The sequence below is a fragment of the Scyliorhinus canicula genome, unplaced genomic scaffold (genome assembly GCF_902713615.1).
Source record: "Scyliorhinus canicula unplaced genomic scaffold, sScyCan1.1, whole genome shotgun sequence".
Classification (NCBI taxonomy): domain Eukaryota; kingdom Metazoa; phylum Chordata; class Chondrichthyes; order Carcharhiniformes; family Scyliorhinidae; genus Scyliorhinus; species Scyliorhinus canicula.
This window is the reverse complement of record NW_024055909.1, coordinates 162,519-182,942: the sequence shown is the minus strand read 5'-3', so window position 1 is coordinate 182,942 and position 20,424 is coordinate 162,519. Positions and strand designations below refer to the sequence as shown.

The 20,424-nt window shown below is 45.3% G+C and overlaps 2 non-coding genes across 2 annotated transcripts; one reads left to right on the top strand and one right to left on the bottom strand.

Moving 5' to 3' along the window:
- The first annotated feature begins 627 nt into the window (after positions 1–627).
- Positions 628–701, top strand: trnan-guu. Its single transcript has one exon. It is a non-coding gene; the product is annotated as a tRNA-Asn (tRNA).
- Positions 702–4,777: 4,076 nt separating this feature from the next.
- On the bottom strand, positions 4,778–4,849 carry trnah-gug. The gene has a single exon. It is a non-coding gene; the product is annotated as a tRNA-His (tRNA).
- Positions 4,850–20,424: the final 15,575 nt, after the last annotated feature.

Sequence of the window (20,424 nt, the reverse complement as noted above, 5' to 3'; positions counted from 1 at the left end):
TTTCAATTCCAGTAAATTTGCGTTCCTGCCCTTGTACCGGAGGATGGTTTGATCTGGATTCAGAAAAGTACTCAGGTCTATTTCTCCACAATTGCATTGCCGTCTCTGTCCTTGTATTGGTCAATAGAGGAGCCGTTTCGGATTCGTGAGATTAATCAGCATGTCGCGATGCACAGTAAATTTAAGCTTGGAATATCCACTTCCGAGCAGCAGTAATGAAAGTTCTCAGATGTGGGGATAATAAAATCTTCCAGGACCGTTAACTTAGGTCGACCTTATGCCAACGAGTCTGAGCCCCTAGTAGTCTTCAGCGGAACATCGACTTTCTGATCGAAAATACATCAAATCTATGTTGACACTTCCTGCTTTCTGTTATGGAGGTTCCGAGAGAAGGGACGTGTTTCAACGAAAGTGTGGTGCTGTCCAAGTGAGTTCTGTAAAATCCACGGGCCTGTGATGATTTCACGTCTCACAAATGTCCATGCCCGCGGGACCATGTGTACGCTCCTTCCAGATATATTCCGCACTGCCTCAGGGGACCAATATTGCCAGCATTCTCATTCGGTCCCTGGCAATCAGAGGATTGGCCGTCACTGTTGAAATGCACAGAGTTGTGATCCTGTTGTCGTCTCCGTGGCGCAATCGGTTAGCGTGTTCGGCTGTTAACCGAAAGGTTGGTGGTTCGATCCCACCCAGGGACGAACTCTTGTCCCACTCCTGGATGATATGTTTTTAGGGGCTGTTTAGGAGAGGGCTAAATCGCTGGCTTTGAAAGCAGACCACACAGGCCAGCAGCACGGTTCGATTCCCGTAACAGCCTCCCTGAACAGGCGCCGAAATGTGACGACTAGGAGATTTTCTGAGTAATTTCATTTGAAGCCGACTCGTGACAATAAGCGATTTTCCTGTTCTGATAACACGTACCGTGCACCGACTGCGGCATGGAATTGCCTCTATCGCTGCAATATCCTTCATGGCGCTGAGCTGGGGAATAGCTCAACGATGCTGTGTCTCCCTCGATAACTCAGGAGATTGTGACGCCTCCCCACGGACCTGCCAACAGACGAATGTTGAGCAGGAGTTGGCTATTCATCCGCTTGAGCCTTCTTCAACATTCAATAAGTTCGTGACAGATGCGAACATGACCTCAGATTCACATTTCACCGACCCCGGATAACCTTTGGTTACCTTTTCAGTTGAGAATCCAACCACATCGGTCTTAAAATCTTCAATGGGCCTATCTCAGCGGTCTCTGGAGAAGAATCCCTCAGAAAAAAAGCCCAAAGATCTACATAACCGGGCCGGGTCGAGCAGTATCTCTGGCCATGATGTGGAGATGCCGGCGTTGGACAAGGGTGAGCACAGTAAGAAGTCTTACAACACCAGGTTAAATGATTCTGTTTTGTGATTCACCTGAGGAAGGAGCTGCGCTCCGAAATCTCGTGTTTGAAACAAACCTGTTGGACTTTAACCCGGTGTTGTAAGACGTCTTACTGTATCTCTGGCAGCAGCGCACCCCTTCCCGATGAAGGTAATGCATTCTATGCTCGGTTTGAGCAGGTAACCAACAATCCGCTGTCGAGTGCCCCAGCAGCCCTTAATTCACCCATACCCACCTTCACAGTTTCCGAAGTCAGATTATTATTATTATGTACAATAACCGCCGAGCAACATGAGAATTACTATCAGTTGGGACATGGGAAGCACATGGTGCCAGGTTTAGACTTTAATAGAAATCAATTTTTCGATGCAAAATCCCTGAAGTTTCTGTTGACCCGACATGTTTTATGTTGGATTCCTACACAGATCAGGAACAGACTTCGCCCAATTGAGACGAAGGGGCGCTAAGGGCCAATTCAGCAAGGCCAATCCAGATTTCCTACACATCTTTGAACTGTGGGAGGAAATCGCTTCTCGCCTTTTTGCTAAGATGAGCGTGAGGTCAGGTGGAAGGCGTGGATCTGGTATGTCTCTCTTCTGGGGGCCATGAATTGGATTCAATTTGAATTAGTTTTTGGAGCAGGCGGCCCTGACGTCAATTGTAATGAAGTGCTTTGAGAGGCTGATCATGAAGCGCATCACCTCCATACTCCCGGAACGCCTTGACCCAACTTATCATTCCTTCCATTGATATGTTTTACCCTCAGCATTCCCCCCCTCCCCATCCTACTTCAGCAATCTGATCCCTGTTTGTAATTGTTCTCTGACGCACTGCTTACCTTTGTTCTGCCATTACCACATTTTGACCGCTTGATGCGCCATCAGCACCTTTCATAGCCTTGATTAGCCTCATTTACATTCCCTTTTTTTTTCTGCCCGAGACACTTTCGAAATTTCCCACCTATTATCCAGTATTTTCTGTTTTTGTTTCCGTTTGAAGCATCCTCTTCTTCACCTCTCATTGCCTGCCGAAAATTCAATGCTTGGGCCATAATGTTCAAATCAGTGCAGTGGCACATGTGAGACGAAATTTCATAGTCCTGGAACACACGAGATTCCGGCAACAATCAGGAAACAGAATTATTTTGTGCCCAATAATTGTGCAAACTTTTCTCACACGAAATGCTAAATGTTCGATGTTTCCAACCGGAAACCTATCCCGTGTGAGGCGAATGTGATAACCACTACACTACAGAAACTGCTGGCAATCAATGGACGTGCGGAATGTACAACCTCACTGTGTTGCTGCAGATTCTGATGGTCTGTTTGAGAGGCCAGGTCCCTTGTTGCAAGCGACAGCTGTTTCTTAAATTAACAGATGTCTCAACATATAACGCCTTGAGATGTAGAAATTATATCGAAATTAACATAAGTTATATTTTGCTGAATGTCGGTCTTAAATTTGTGCTCTTTGGTCTCGAGGTCTGGTTCTCGTTTAGGGATTTTCAATCAATGCCTATGGGAGTGGTCGTGGGTTTAAATCCAGGACAAGCTCTTTACTCCAGGTCAGAGATTACGAATTGTTTGCGATGCTGACGGCGGGGTTGATTTACATTGGCCCACTCTGAAAAAAATTTCTCAGGACTCGGGATGTTGACGTCGTTTCGCTCCCCACAGATGATGCTCGAGAGAGAGAGACAGTGTCTGAGCTGGAGTGCGTTTGGATAAAATTGATGCTCCAGATCTGTGTTAACCACAGGGGCGTGACCCATCTAATCCACAGAGCCAAAGTGGAGAATTGAACTGACTGGAGAGCTGGATCTTAACGCTGACCTGCCGGACCTCGGCGTCGTGAAATGTTCCAAAACAGCTCAACAGACACTCGAGGAACAGCAGCGCATCTTTCCACTGGGCTCAATACAGCTTTCACACTCAGTGTGTGTTCAGCAGTTTCACACTGTAAATGCTGCACCCATTTTGCGTGTCCTTACATCGCAGATTTGGGTTTCAATCTTGTTTCCACTTGACAAATGCCGCCTGAGTCCCTGAGTTGTTGCAGTACTTTCGGCGTTCTCCGCTGATGTTAGATGGACGTTCGATGGCAATGACAGTATGCTTTGCCTGCATCTGCGTGGCTGGTTGGTCTAGGGGTATGATTCTCGCTTTGGGTGTCTTGCTGTCGGAATTTGCGAGAGGTCGGGTGTTCAAATCCCGGGCGAGCCCTTCGATGGAGTGTTCCCTTGGTCAAGCAACATGAATTCTTTGCGGCGCAAATAAATTTTCTGATTTTGTTTCCGATTGACGCATCCGCAGTAAGTTGCTTTAATCGTACATTTATACATGTTTGAAATGGTGATTAAATATGTTCATCTGCATCTGTAAACCCAATAGATTCTGTGGTGGTGGAACAAACTGCTAATATCCGAATTGTGGCAAAATAGGAAAGGATTTTATTCCCCCCGCGTCTTGAAAATTCAGTATTTCCGACTTTGTTGCAGGAATTTTAATACCTTATGCGAGACCAACTGGGAACTTCTTCGAACGCGCGAGATTGAGAAACAAACGTATTTCGTGCAAACATTCGTCACACACAATGAGAAGTACGGGACGTTTCTGCCCGGTTTCGAGCCGCGGACTTTTCGCGTGTCAGGCGAATGTGACAACCACTACACCACAGAAACTGCTGGGAGCATCGCAAACAGTTGACGTGTGCAATGTTCAACCTCAATGTGTTGCTGCAGCTTCTATTTTTTTAAGCTGAGAGGCCATTTAACTTATTGCAGGAAGCCGTTTCTTTAAAACTGATGTCTCAACTTCTCGAAGCATCACACAGTTTTGGTGTGTTACATGCTGCAGCTTAAATACCGTTCATGTAGAAGAAAGGTGGGGTAATTGCAAATCAACTTTGAGCCTGGATTCCCTCAGTGGCTTTTCCTGTTTCTCCATCAGGAACACCGTTTTTTCTTTCTCAAAGCTGGTTCAGTTAAGTCTCTGGCATTTCCTCTAAGCCAGTTACAGGTGGCAGACTCTCCTGTCGCTTGCTATTTGAACTCACTGTCCTGCTCACATGTCCGATCTTGGCCTGCTGCAATGTTCCCATGCAGCTCAGCACAACGCCGAGGAACAGCCCCCATCCTCCGAATCGGCACGGTGCAGCCTTGCGGATTTTACAGTAGGCTCAACAACTTCGCACTCTTCTCGCTTCACCACAACTTATTTTCATTGCTTCCACTGATAAGTCTTCCATTCCATTGTCTCCCCTCCCCATTCCCCTATTGGTACGGGAATCGAACCGTGCTTAGTCTGCTTTAAAAGCCAGCGATTTAGCCGAGTGAGCTAAACCAGCCCCAGCTAAAATAATGGCGCTCCCAATGCCGTGTCATTGCCATTCCCGCAATGCCGTGACTCGGATTCGAACCGAGGTTGCTGCGGCCACAACGCAGAGTACTAACCACTATACGATCACGGCGAGCTACTCAAGAGACATCCCAGCGTCTATTAAATTTCGGTACATTATCACTAGTGCATCTGCAATTTCCCTGGCCATCTCTTTTAGCACTCTGGGATGCATTCCATCAGGGCCAGGAGACTTGTCTACCTTTAGCCCCATTAGCTTGCCCATCACTACCTCCTTAGTGATAACAATCCTCTCAAGGTCATAGCCTTGTCATAGCCTCATTTCTATCAGTCGCTGGCATGTTATTTGTGTCTTCCACTGTGAAGACCTGTTCAGTTCCTCAGCCATTTCTTCATTCCCCATTATTAAAACTCCCTTCTCATCCTCTAAAGGACCAATATTTACCTTAGCCACTCTTTTTTGTTTTAAATATTTGTAAAAACTTTTACTGTCTGTTTTTATATTCTGAGCAAGTTTACTCTCATACTCTACCTTACTCTTCTTTATAGCTTTTTTAGTAGCTTTCTGTTGCCCCCTAAAGATTTCCCAGTCCTCTCATCTGCCAGCAATCTTTGCCACTTTATATGCTTTTTCCTTCAATTTGATACTCTCCCTTATTTCCTAAGATATCCACGGTCGATTTTCCCTCTTTCTACCGTCCTTCCTTTTTGTTGGTATAAACCTTTCCTGAGCACTGTGAAAAATCGCTTGAAAGGTTCTCCACTGTTCCTCAACTGTTCCACCATAAAGTCTTAGCTCCCAGTCTACCTTAGCTAGTTCTTCTCTCATCCCCTTGTACTCTCCTTTGTTTAAACACAAAACACTAGTATTTGATTTTACTTTCTCACCCTCCATCTGTATTTTAAATTCCACCATATTGTGATCGCTCCTTCCGAGAGGATCCCTAACTATGAGATCATGAACCAATCCTGTCTCATTACACAGGACAAGATCTAGGACCGCTTGTTCCCTCGTAGGTTCCATTACATACAGTTCTAGGAAACTATCGCGGATACATTCTATAAACTCCTCCTCAAGGTTGCCTTGACCGACCTGGTTAAACCAATCAACATGTAGATTAAAATCCCCCATGATAACTGCTGTACCATTTCTACATGCATCAGTTATTTCTTTGTTTATTGCCTGCCCCACCATAACGTTACTATTTGGTGGCCAATAGACTACTCCTATCAGTGACTTTTTCGCCTTATTATTCCTGATTTCCACCCAAATGGATATCCTCCATAGCACCGATGTCATCCCATACTATTGCCCGGATGTCATCCTTAAATAATAGAGCAACACCACCTCCCTTACCATCCACTCTGTCATTCGAATAGTTTGATACCCTCGGATATTTAACTCCCAGTCGTGAGCATCCTTTAACCATGTTTCAGTATTGGGCACTAAATCATATTCATTCACGATGATTTGTGCCATCAACTCATTTACTTTATTCCGAATACTACGAGCATTCAGGTAAAGTACACTTATGTTGGTTTTTTTTACCTCTGTTTTGAATCTTAACATCTTTGGGGCTCGTTGGTCTAGGGGTATGATTCTCACTTTGGGTGTATCGCTGTTGGAATTTGCGAGAGGTGCCGGGTTCAAATCTCGGACGAGCCCTTCGATGAGGTTTTCCGTTGGTCAAGCTGCATGTTTGGGGCAGCACGGTAGCATGGTGGTTAGCATAAATGATTCACAGCTCCAGGGTCCCAGGTTCGATTCCCGGCTGGGTCACTGTCTGTGCGGAGTCTACACGTCCTCCCCGTGTGTGCGTGGGTTTCCTCCGGGCGCTCCGGTTTCCTCCCACAGTCCAAAGATGTGCGGGTTAGGTGGATTGGCCATGCTAAATTGCCCGTAGTGTACTAAAAAGTAAGGTTAAGGGGGGGTTGTTGGGTTGCAGGTATGGGGTGGATACGTGGGTTTGAGTAGGGTGATCATTGCTCGGCACAACATCTGGGGCCGAAGGGCCTGTTCTGTGCTGTGCTGTTCTCTGTTCTAATTACATCTCCAGTTTTATTCCTTTTGTTATTACTGGGCCTATTCACTGAGCTCCCCTCAGTCACTGTCGCCCTTTTAGATTTTTGACTATGTCTTCTCTGCCTTGCACTTTTCCCCTTACTTCCTTTTGCTTCTGTCCCTGTTTTACTACCTTCCAACTTCCTGCATTGGTTCCCATCCCCCTGCCACATTAGTTTAAACCCTCCCCAACAGCTCTAGAAAACACCCCCCCAGGACATCGGTTCCAGTCCTGCCCAGGTGCAGACCGTCCGGTTTGTCCTGGTCCCACCTCCCCCAGAACCGGTCCCAATGCCCCAGGAATTTGAATCCCTCCCTCTTGCATCATCTCTCGAGCCACGCATTCATCCTATCTATCCTGACATTCCTACTCACCTTTCGCGTGTTAGACGAATGTGATAACCACTACACGACAGAAACTGCTGGGAGTGTTGCAATCAGTGGCCCTGTGCAATGTTGAACCTCAATGTGTTGCTGCAGCTGCTAATGGTTCCGCTGAAATGCCATGTAACTTATTGCCAGAACCCGTTTCTTTAAAACTGATGTCTCAACTTATCAAAGGATCAGATATTGAACTTTGCTGAACTGGAGATAAGTTATGTTTTGCTTGAAGCTAAATTGAGAGGGCAGGGCTTTCATAAATAACCAGAGCTAAAACGAGAATTGATGATGCCCTGCTCACTTTGCTCTGCATCGGGAACCAGCTGTCCAACCCACTGAACTAAAGGGGACTCCAACACTAGGAACTGCGAACCAGCCAGGAGTCGAACCTGGAATCTCCTAATTCGTAGTCAGATGCATTATCCATTGCGCCACTGGCCCACAGAAATTCCAAACTCGTGCTATTCCTCGATGATGAAGATCAGTTACGAGATTGAGGTAATATTCAGCAACAGACTAAACTGGAAACACCAGATGTTTCTGCCCGGTTCCGAACTGGGGACCACTCGCGTGTAAAGCGAATGTGGTAACCACTACACCACAGAAACAGCTTTGCATGGTTCAGCTTTGCTGAGAGGCCATGCCACTTCTTGAAAGAACACGTCTATTTCTTTAAAACAGATGTTTAAACTTACAAGCCAGAAGAAGAACTTATATTGAACTGAAGAATTTGTTCAGCAAATCTCTAACGGCGAAATGCTCTCTTCTATTATTAATGCAGCATTCTTAAATCCTACAGAACAAAGCAACCGACTTTACACAATATTTGTTTCGTTATTCAATGCTTGAGTTGAGTTTCAGAATTGACAATTATGTGTTTCTTATATTTGACCTCTTTGTGTTTTGGTGTGTAACATGCTGCAGCCTAAATACCATTCATGTAGAAGAAAGGAGGGGTACTTATAAATCAACTTTGAGCCTGGATTCCCACACTGGCTTTTCCTGTTTATCCATCAGGAAGACCGTTTTTTCTATCTCAAAGTTGGTTCAGTTAAGTCTCTGGCATTTCCTCTAAGCCAGTTACAGTATCGTTTGTGTCTGTCCTTTTGAGTACCTCCCAACACACACACATGGAAAACCGAGGAGATGGACCATCCGAGCCTCCCTCGAAAACTCAATGGGGGAACAGGACTTCTACACCACCCCCCCCCCCACCCACCCCACCACCCGCTCCCCACTTCGCCGTTCAAAATGAGCGTAAATATAAAGTTAAAAGTTCTGACTTTGATTGTAAATATAAATGTACAAAAGGGAATGTGAGCACAGACCTGGTTCACAGTGAAAGTGACGACCTGTTTTACAGATGTTTATGACGTTGCTGTTGCTTTGTTTCTTCTTTTGTATTCTTACCAATGGCTCTGTCTCATGTTGTGCATACATCTTGTTACTAAATGTTAAAAATCCCAATGAAAGTATTTGTGAAAAAGAGTCAATCACATTGCTGTGGATCTGCAGTCTCCTGTAGAACTGTATTTTTTACAATAACAAACCTGAATGATTTAAATTCCAACACCCGCCATGGTGAGATTCAAACAAGGATTTCTGATTTATTTACCCAGTGATAATGCCACGAGGTCACCACCTCCCCACTGACAGCCTCAAGTTCCAAAATAACAATTTTCACTGAAACATACGCTCATTTTGCAGAGTCCACCGTCAACATCCCCGAGAATGTGCTGCCCGACTGGCAGAACTGACTCAGAGGTGGCGGTAAAGTGGTTTCCTGTCGGGCGTTTGTCGAGTGCTGCTGGGAAGGGGTAAACTGCTTTGGCAGGAGGGTGGGGACTGATTGGTAAATTCAGATGTGGAATAATCAAGAATGGGCCTGGAAGGCGGAAAATCATTGGGTGCGTCTGGACAACAAAGGAATCCATTGATAGAAAATAAAAAGGAGGATTTGACAGTGGCAATGGGGATATAATTCAATATGGTGAGCACAGTAAACAAAATAGGCCAGTTTAGGGCACCGATAAGAGTATGAATTAATAGTTACTGCAGAAACAGATAGAGAGGGACCGAATGGCAGTTCAATATTCCTCCTGTCAGGGTTTTCAGACAGAGATAGACAGGGTATAAAAAGGGTGGGGTGGCTAAATTGGTTAGATAATCAATTACAGAAATGACAAGGGATGATATGTTGGAAGATGACCAATTGACGACACACCGATTGAGTGTAGGGCCAATAAAGGCGCTCTCATGCTACTGGGAGTGCATTACAGACCCTCAAACAGTCAGAAGGAGATCGAATGGTAAATATTCAGGTAAATCTTTAAAAAGTGCGGAAGCAATGAGGAAACAATCATTTCCGAGATCCATTTGACGCATTGGATGACGAGACTCGTCGCACAAACACCATGTTGTCTCTCCTATACCGAGTGCAGTGAACAGAAAAACATGGTGAGCGAGCTCCATCTGGTGGCGATCTGAGGTATATGGCGCTTTCCTGGAAAATTATCGAATTCTCAAATTACTGAAGGATGTTGATGTATAATGACGTAACATTATTTTTGGTTCATATTTTTATTATTGCAATTTATTTCAATGATTATAAAGTTATACATGGAGCTAATTCCAACTTTGCTTTAAATCCTGCCGAATACCGTTGTTTAGTGTGATATCTCAGTCACATTGTTTAAGGAAGCTGGTTTTAAACAATATGAAATCACGGAGATCACGAAGAGATCTTGACTCTAAAATACCAATACATCGAAAATATGTTAATATGACCATAATTCACACAAATATCCTGTATTATTTTGGGATCTAAATGTAACTGATGCCAGGTTTATCCTAATCCTGAGCAGTGGATATTATATTTTACCTGTTTCAGCTGCTCCTATTAACTGAACACTTTGATGAACTCCTTGAAATGAGGAAGTTGGACGAATTGGGTTTTCTACAGTCTAAACTTCAAGGAAAACGGGAGAAAGAGGCAGAGGAAGTGTGTGAGAGAGGGTCAGAAACAGAGGAAGGGGAAACAGATATATAGAGACCGAGCGATAGGGCGGGGCAGACCTTGAGACAATGACAGAGATGGAGGGACAGTGAAAGACAGGGAGAAGGAGAGAATCAGAAGATATTATTCGTCCAGGACTAACACTGATTGGCGCCCAACTGTCATCAGGGTCGACAGACCAGCCAATCATGTCGCTGGGAAACGCCCCTCAGTCTCCCAGTCAGTGAAGATTCTCCTGATCTGAATTTCTGCTTTAATACCAGAACATATTTCAAATCGGATTTATTTCTGCCGAACTCTAATCCAGACACCATGTGTTCCCCATGTTGGTTACTGATAATAATGGCCATTCTTCCCGGTGAGTCGATGTTCTAATGTTCACCATGTGTTCTGTGTGTTATCTTCACTCCCAGATACTGAGTACATTTTGTGTTTTGTTCCAGGAACAAATGGTGAAGATTCAGTGTCCCAGGATCGATCTGAGATAACGGTTCTGGAAGGACAGAGCATTAACCTGGACTGTAGATACTCGACAGCTATTTTTGATACTCTGTTCTGGTACATTCAGTATCCCGGGGATCCTCCGAGGAATGTAATGAAAATACATAGCACGGGCAGTTCAGATAAGTCTCCAGATTTCCCAGCCAGGTTCTCGGCTGTTTTACACAAAGAAAACCAAACGGTTCCTTTAAGTATCGCCGGAGCTGATCTCTCCGACAGTGCCGTATATTTCTGCGCCACGGAGCCCACACTGCTGCAGAGTTATTGCGGGTCCCGTACATGAACTCGCACTGGGAGTTCCAGTTACTTCGCAGCAGAGGGCGCTCTCGCAATGATAGACAGACACAACTACTCAGCCTGTGAGGGTCACAGGCTCATTAATACAACATCAAAATCAAACACAACACTCAATACGAACAAGTGAGCAGGAACTGAATACTTATATTCGTTAGTTTATAACTTGCATTTGTACTGAAATGAATTTCACAAGTTAATTTATGGTTCGTTAACTCACACTTAGTCTGTTTATGATCTTTCCATTTCTGTCTGAATTATTGTGTGAACCTTTTCCATCTCAGTTCTCCCCTTCTAGGACCCTTTGATCAAAGCCGATACACAGAGTCTGGATGACTGGTGTATTTTATTGGTTCACAGACATTTGTAGAAAATTAGCACATTTCATGAGGCAGTGGTTGCAGACTTTATAACAAACGCCAAGGTCCGAGTCCCTCCAATATTAATTCTCCTTTCGAATGTCTGTTTAATGTTTTCTAACACAATTCACAAACATGTTTTTCCGTCCTACAATAACCAGACCAGCAAACCCATTCCAAACTCCGTCTGGAAATATGCAGCGATTCTTCTTATAAGGTACTGACTGTATCCCAGCTCGGATTGTTCCCATTCACTGACGGGCAGTTCCCCACCTACAGGTCTTAAACCGTCATTGGAGACGCAAGAAAGTGAAGTGAGAAAATGCTGAGAAAGACAACCGATTCTTGATGGTGCGGAATAGAAGGTGTTGCTTCGAATTTCAACCTTTACAAATCAGACGGCGACAATGCGGCCACCCAGTATCTGGGTTGTATGGGGCTGGTGCGGGCGGGGCATTTCGGAAAGTAATTGTGGAACAAACACATTTCATCGCATTTGAAATCATGGTTTCAATCGGAATTTTAAACAGATGATTATTTCCTGTTTCAGCATGTATTTCTGATCTGAGTGATGGGAATTCTGTTTCTCGGCTACTGCCGTCTGATGTTAAGACAGAAGAAGTAGTTGCTTTTAGTTTAACCTTTGATGCTGCCTTCTTGAACCGCTGCAGTCCGTGTGGTGTTCAGGAGAAAGTTTCAGTCTTTCACTTGTGCTATGTTACTCATGTCAGCAGACAAGCAGTGAGGCAAAAAACAAAACAGCAACAGCACCGCTCAGGCAGCCAAACCTCTCTCCATCTCTGGATAGAGAAAGTGGCTCTGAATAGTTACTCAGGAGCAGGACTCACAGACTGAGTTCATGGTGGACAACAGTCCCGTATTTTGCACTGTGTCTGAGAGCTCCTGTCTGTTGGAGTTTCGACAGAATCTCGGGCAGATGCAGACATGATGTGGAGCCATCGAGCAGCGGCGATGTCAGCCACACAAACCCACACCGGGGCGGGGGAGGGGACCACATTAACCTCGAATGAAACTAACCCACCTGTTACCAGCAGCGGCAGTAAAAATACACTGCAGAATCCGATCCGACCGACAGATCCGTCATCAAACGAGTCTCCAGGGTAACCCAGCCTTGCTATTTCTGATCAGCTGTTAATTCTCTAAAACTCAGGGCTGGCTGTTCAGATCAGCTCCGGGAAAGATATTTTTGACTCTTCAACCAGTCCCATTAACGTCAGTCGGTTTACAGACTTACGTCACTAAATCTGCAGGAAAACATCACACGTGTCCTCAGTCTGACTCCACATAGGCGGTGCTCTGCGCATGCGCATTCTTCGACCCACACCCCATCCAATGCTGAATCTCCTTCACAGCTTCACTTTGTGATCACAAGCCCCTGAGACCCGGCTCGGGCGGGCACGGTGCAGTTGGTATTAGACTCAGTTTGATGGACAACAGCGCTACCTCCGGAGCATTGTCTCTGGTCCTGAACACTACCGAGAGCTACTGAACACAGATCGATAGGATCCAACATGAAGCTGAGCTTCACTTTAGTGATTATCTCCCTGAATTTCTTACTCTTCTCTCCGTGTGAGTGTAATCACTATATCTGGCAGGAATATGTCACACATCAGACATGTCATGTTATAGGGACGTACAGTTTCCTTTATTGTATATATTGTTATGTCATGTTGTAGTTGATTGTGCTATATCATGTGCTGGAATCTATCATCAAGGAAGAAATTGCGAGGCATCTGGATAGATATTGTCCCATTGGGCAGACGCAGCATGGGTTCGTTAAAGGCAGGTCATGCCTAACTAATTTAGTGGAATTTTTTGAGGACATTACCAGTGCAGTAGATAACGGGGAGCCGATGGATGTGGTATATCTGGATTTCCAGAAAGCCTTTGACAAGGTGCCACACAAAAGGTTGCTGCATAAGATAAAGATGCATGGCATTAAGGGTAAAGTAGTAGCATGGATAGAGGATTGGTTAATTAATAGAAAGCAAAGAGTTGGGATAAATGGGTGTTTCTCTGGTTGGCAATCAGTAGCTAGTGGTGTCCCTCAGGGATCCGTGTTGGGCCCACAATTGTTCACAATTTACATTGATGATTTGGAGTTGGGGACCAAGGGCAATGTGTCCAAGTTTGCAGATGACAGTAAGATGAGTGGTAAAGCGAAAAGTGCAGAGGATACTGGAAGTCTGCAGAGGGATTTGGATAGGTTAAGTGAATGGGCTCGGGTCTGGCAGATGGAATACAATGTTGACAAATATGAGGTTATCCATTTTGGTAGGAATAACAGCAAACGGGATTATTATTTAAACGATAAAATATTAAAGCATGCCGCTGTTCAGAGAGACTTGGGTGTGCTAGTGCATGAGTCACAGAAGGTTGGTTTACAAGTGCAACAGGTGATTAAGAAGGCAAATGGAATTTTGTCCTTCATTGCTAGAGGATTGGAGTTTAAGACTAGGGAGGTTATGTTGCAATTGTATAAGGTGTTGGTGCGGCCACACCTGGAGTATTGTGTTCAGTTTTGGTCACCTTACTTGAGAAAGGACGTACTGGCGCTGGAGGGTATGCAGAGGAGATTCACTAGGTTAATCCCAGAGCTGAAGGGGTTGGGTTATGAGGAGAGGTTGAGTAGACTGGGACTGTACTCGTTGGAATTTAGAAGGATGAGGGGGGATCTTATAGAAACATTTAAAATTATGAAGGGGATAGATAGGATCGATGCGGGCAGGTTGTTTCCACTGGCGGGTGACAGCAGAACTAGGGGGCATAGCCTCAAAATAAGGGGAAGTAGATTTAGGACTGAGTTTAGGAGGAACTTCTTCACCCAAAGGGTTGTGAATCTATGGAATTCCTTGCCCAGTGAAGCAGTTGAGGCTCCTTCATTACATGTTTTTAAGGTAAAGATAGATAGTTTTTTGAAGAATAAAGGGATTAAGGGTTATGGTGTTCGGGCCGGAAAGTGGAGCTGAGTCCACAAAAGATCAGCCATGATCTAATTGAATGGCGGTGCAGGCTCGAGGGGCCAGATGGCCTACTCCTGCTCCTAGTTCTTATGTTCTTATGTTCTTATATTCTCGCCGTCTGTGTGATATTAAATTATTCATGTTATTTTACATCTCAGATGCCGCTGGCAGTGACGAGTTATCGCAGTCTCCACAGTCAATGGTGGTTCCCGAGGGAGACATTGCATCCTTGGCCTGTTCCACCACAGTAGCAGGACAGATCCTCCAATGGTACAGACAATACCCGGATGGAACCATGCAGCACCTGGCGAGCGGTACCAGTGCTCAGGGCCGGATCACAGCTCAGTTCAGTTCAGCAGAGAAACACAGCTCTCTGAATGTTAGTGACGTTCGAGTGACAGACACCGCCACCTATCTCTGTGCAGTTGAGGCACAGTGAACTGAAAGCCATTCAGCGCCGTACAAAAACCTGCCGGGTCATTCTGAAAGTGTGTAGCCTGTGCAGTTATCCGAGAGCAGGCATTTTAGTAACACTTCCATGGATATGCTGCAATGAGTGAGGCCTGTTCGTGATTTGCGTTTCCTCTTTCATATCAGAAAAGAAGGGTCAGAATCCATTTAAATTCATTTTATTTCTTTAGAAGTCACAACCAGAGAGCACGGGTCCCATGGTGCATAATCCAGTACTTAATATGCAAGAGCCCCACCAGTATTATTAGAAACATGTCTGACTGAATCTCTCAGTGATTGGGAATGGAATGAGTTAGAGATTGAGAAAGCAAAGGAACTCGGGCTCTGTTGAGCTCAATGTCCCACCCAGACACAGCACGGGAACCAGGCCCACTGTGACATCACTGAATATGCGTCTGGCTTTGGTCTCATGTGACTTTCTAACTATCATGCCTGGACTTTGCGCCCTCTGCTGGAGGATTCTGTCCAACCCGGTTCACACTGGGGGTTTCTGAATGGATTTAAGATCATTGATTTGTATGTGAAAACATCGATGTCAGGAATGAGAACTGACTATCCAAATCTGGATTCTTCTCGTTACTTCTTTCTCTGGCGCTATCTGTCGGTAGGCAGGTCTAATACATTGCAACGTCACTGGGAGGCAGGCCGCAGCCACTCCAGAGCTGGAACAGGAATCCAGACCCTTCTGGCTTTCCAATCTCCTGAGCTATACCCAACCGTCGTTCGCACACCGCATGAAAATCGTCGGTGTGCTAAATAGCGAGGAGGAATGGTATAGATTGCAGGATGATATTGACGGAAGGGCCAGATGGGCAGAACAGTGGCAAACGGAATTTAACACTGATGCATTTTGGGAGGACGAACTTTGCAAGAAAACACACAATGAATGGCAGGACGCCAAGAAGTACAGGACCTTGGTATTCATGCCCACAGATCCCCGCAGGCAACTGGACAAGTAGATAAGGTGGTGAAGAAGACATACAGGATACTTGCCTTTATTAGCTGAGACATGGAATATAAGAGCAGGGAGGTTATTATGGAGCCGTATAAAATGCTGGTTAGTCCTCAGCTGGAGTATTTTGTGCACATCCGGTCGCCACCTGACGGAAAGGATGTGATTATAGCAGAGAGGCTGCAGAAGAGATTAATCAGGAGGTTTTCTGGGCAGGAATGTTTCAGCTCTGAGGAGAGGCTAGATAGCTGGGATATTGACCTTAAAGCAGAGAATACTGAGGAGGACCTAATCGAGGGGTTAAAAAAAACCTTTCCATTAGCAGAAGGGTCAACAACGAAGGGGCATAGATTTAAGGTATGAAGCAGAAGGTTTAGAGGGAATTTGAGCGCGGTGAGAACCTGGAACTCATTGCCCATAAGGCTAGTCCAGGCGGAAACTCTCACAACAATAAAGAAGCGTTTAGATGATGATTTGAAACGCCATTGCATGCAAGGCTCCGGGTCAAGTGTCAGAAATTGGTTTAGACTAGATCGGTACTTGATGGCCGGGGCAAACACGATGTGTCAAAGGGCCTCTTCTTTGCCGTAAAGCTCTACGACTAAGGAGCCAGAGGCACGGAAGCTGCCGATGACGCCACAAGGCCACCTCTCCTTAGGTCAAAGAAAGTAAAGGAGAGACTGTACTGAGTTGCTGAAAGGTGAGAGGATCTGTCAATGAAGATGAAACGGAACTGTTTCAAGCAGATCCTTGGATAGTACAAAGATCGGGGAGAAATAAAGCCCAGGAAAGTTCCATTCATTATGTATACTGCGATTTGCTGAACTACAGAAGAGGTGTCTAAGAAAAGGAAGAAAATTCAACAATAACTTTAAGAAGGAAATGTAAAGGCAATTACCTGGCTATGTAGAAAATGCTATTTTTGAAAGAAGAATAAGGTAACCATTTCAAAGTGTCTCGGGCAATATAGATCGTGTAGCCTCATCCCTGACTCGAAGATTCTAGATTCTAGTCCGTCATGTCCTTTCCAATATATTTCTTCTCAGTGACTTGAACAGTGAGCAGGTGCAGGATGGTCACGGTGCAGTGAAGATTCAACCGTCGCTATTTCCGCTCCATCAGTTCCGAGTACAGCTGAGAGTCACCGCACACGTCACTCAATATTCAGACTGCGGTATCCCCGCCCACTGCTTCCGGTTGCTGCTCTCACTCTGACCCAATTGTGGAGAGATTGCTGCTGCTGGTTCATTCCTCTCATTGGCCGGTTCAGCAATGCAGTGTGACGGGGATCTGTATTTCTGTCTCTGACAGAGGATGTCTCTCATTGCAGAATCACAAACTCAGGAAGGATCATGAGGAACCATCTCGCTTCGCTGCTCGTCATTATCTCACTTCTCAGTCAGTATTTCCTTCCCAGTAACACTCCATTCTCTTCCTGAATGCAGTAACCCTGATTTTATTGTTGGTAAAATGACAGAGATTATTTTGCTGATGATCGTATTACTGAATGCGATGCTAACTCTGATTGTCATTATTGCTGTTACTTCTGTTAGAATGGAGCCACCAGGACACCGTGGAACAAAAGGAATCTGAAATAACGGTTACAGAGGAAAGTGAAGTCACGTTAACCTGCACCTTGAAAACAGGTGCTGCTAACCCTTATGTGTACTGGTACAGTCAGCAGCTCGGGAAAGCTCCAAAGTATATGTTTCTTCTTATTGGACAGACGGTGCAAAGGAACACCGACCTCAATAATCGGTTTTCTTCTACGTTTGATAAAAAAGACAAGACTACCGAGCTAACGATCAGTAACACAATGATCTCCGACAGAGCCGTGGATTTCTGTGCCATGCAGCCCACACTGCTACAGAGATATGGGGGATCCCGTACAAAAACCCCAGACTGGCAGTTCCAGCTGCTGCTCAGCAGGGGGCGCGTCCTCATGGGCAGTTCAATTTACAGAGTGAGTGACAAACATTGTAACAAAACATCTCAAAAATAGCAAGAGGTGAGGTCCACTTGCACAGTTAAACCAGTTTACGATTGCAACTTGCATTCATAACAGATGTAAGATTGACGAATCGATCTGTGATTCCAAAACTCCTGCTTCTTGTTCATATATTGGTGTACAGACTCACTCATTCAGTAAACTATCAGGTCTCACTGGACAATAGCAAATGCAACAATTTAAATTAATGTTGAGCTTTTCACATCATTACATGTCCAAAGGAGTTTCAGTGGAGCATTTAGGTCAAATGGTCAAAAACCTGCTCAAAGAGTTCGGTTATTTGGGGCGATACAATGGCTAGCACTGCAGCCTCACAGCGCCAGGAACCCGGATTCTACTCTGGCCTTGGACGAGCCCGTGGCCTTTGCACGTTGTCCCCAGGACTGTGATGGTTTCCTCCGTGTGCAGCGGTTTCCTCCCACAATCCAAAAATATGCAGAATAGGTGGATTAGATAGATTTAATAAACCTGAATCAGGCCCCCCTTCAGCCTTCTCTGCTCTGAGGAAAACCATCCTAAGCCAATCAGCCTGTCTTTGTGGATTCCTCGTTAATTTGCTGTCAGTCTAGATTCAATAAAATCTGAGATGGATTTGCAGGTATCATATCATTTAATAATAACCAACTTGCAAGGCTGACTCAATCCATAGGACCTCAGGACACACACACTGTCTTCTGAGAACCCAGAATAAAGAGAGACAGAATACAAAGAAGCTTCTGCTGATATATTCAAAATCACAGTAAGATTCACATATAAGCTTCCCATTGGTCATTCTATACACCTCCTGACCTGGCCCTATATCCTAATTGGTCACTTTGCATTGTAACCCCAGCATCTTTGATTCCTTCTGACCACGAGGTTACCATCCCCCGCGAGCCATGAAACTTCTGCTTTCCTTTGTTCTGTCTGTGACCACAGTGCCCTCAGGGTCCTAGTGCCTAATTTTATCACATTCATTTATTCATTTCCTCATCTTCATAGCCGAAACACTCCATCCCCGGCAACATCCTGGGGAATCTCCACTGCACCCGCTCTACTGCAATCAAATCCTTCCTGTACTACGGCGACCAGAACTGCACACAGGGATCCAGTCGTTGCCTAACCAGCGTTTCTACAGCTTCATCATAACCTCCCTGCTCTTATGTTGAACGGAAAATAAACGCAAATATTTCATAAGCCTTTCTTAACCACCGTATTTACCTGTCCTGGTGCTTTCAGGGCTCTACGGATACGCATCCCAGGTCCTTCTGGTTACTGTAATTCCCAGCGTCCTACTGTTCATTATATATTCCCTTGTCTTTCTAGTTCTCCCAAATTGCATCACCTCGCAAATTTTCAGAGGCCATTTGCCACTATTCTAAGGTTTTCCTCTTCATTATTAACCACATCAACAATGTTCTCGGAATCTGCGAACTTATTGATTATACCTCTACCAGCGTCCTTGGGTTACACGGAATGTGGAGCTGAGGCCATGGTCACCTTAGTCCTGATCTCATTGAATTGTGGAGTAGACCCGAGTGGCCGATTGACCAACTCCCTGCTCCCAAGTCGGATGCTCATATGGCAATGAAAAGGCCCTGCATTTTCCCGAGTCAGTGTTTGTTACTGAGCGAGACAGAATCGTTGAGCTGAGCCCCCACACCAGCAGGCCGTATCCTTCAATGGTGTGGCGATCCCAATGCCGCAACCGGCTCACGGTACTGGTTATTCTAACATTATCACATCTTGCTTTATTGCAGCAGAGAAATGCATTCCTCTGATTGCCAGTGACACGCCAGTGAAAGACAAGGCAAATAAAATTGGGCAGCCAATACCTGGACATAAATATGTACGCGGAAATCCTGGAAGTTTGTCACTCGCGGAATTATTATAGTGCCAGGAATGTTATAGCACTCAGAATCACAGATACACAGAACCACCAGTTCAGATGAGGCCTTCCGGTCAGTCGAGTCTGCACCAACACGTGAAAAATACAGGACTAACTACAGGACCTCATTTGTCAGCACGTGTTCCATAGCCTTGAATGTGAAGACATGTAATGTGCTCATCCAGGTACTATTTAATGGATGTGAAGCACACAGCCTCTACCACCCTCCCACGTAGTTTACTCCAGATAGTAAATCTGGATTTACTATAGATTTTATCCTCTGAATAAATAAGATTTTCCTCAGATCCCCATAACCTCCTGCCCCTCACCTTGAACTTGTGTCCCCTCGCAACTGACCCTTCAACTAAGAGGAACTGCGCCTCCCTATCCACCCTGCCATGACCCTCGTAATCTTGTACACACAACACTATGCAACTTCTCTTCATAACATAAATGTTCCATCCCAGGCAACATAATGGCGAATCTCTTCTGCAACCCCTCCAGTGCAATCACATCCTCTTATAATGTGGCGCCCAGAATTGCACACAGTACTCCAGCTGTGGCCTCACGACAGTTCTGTACAACTCCAACATGATCTCCCTGCTTTTAGAATCCATGCCTCTATTGTCCTGCAAGTAGGGATGGTGCGGTGGAACAGGAGTGGTACAGTGGTTAGCACTGCTGCCTCACAGCGCCAGGGACCCGGGTTCACTTCCGGCCGTGAGTGTGCAGTTTGCACTTTCTCCCCATGTCTGCGAGGGTTTCCTCCGGCTGCTCAAGTTTTTTTTAAGA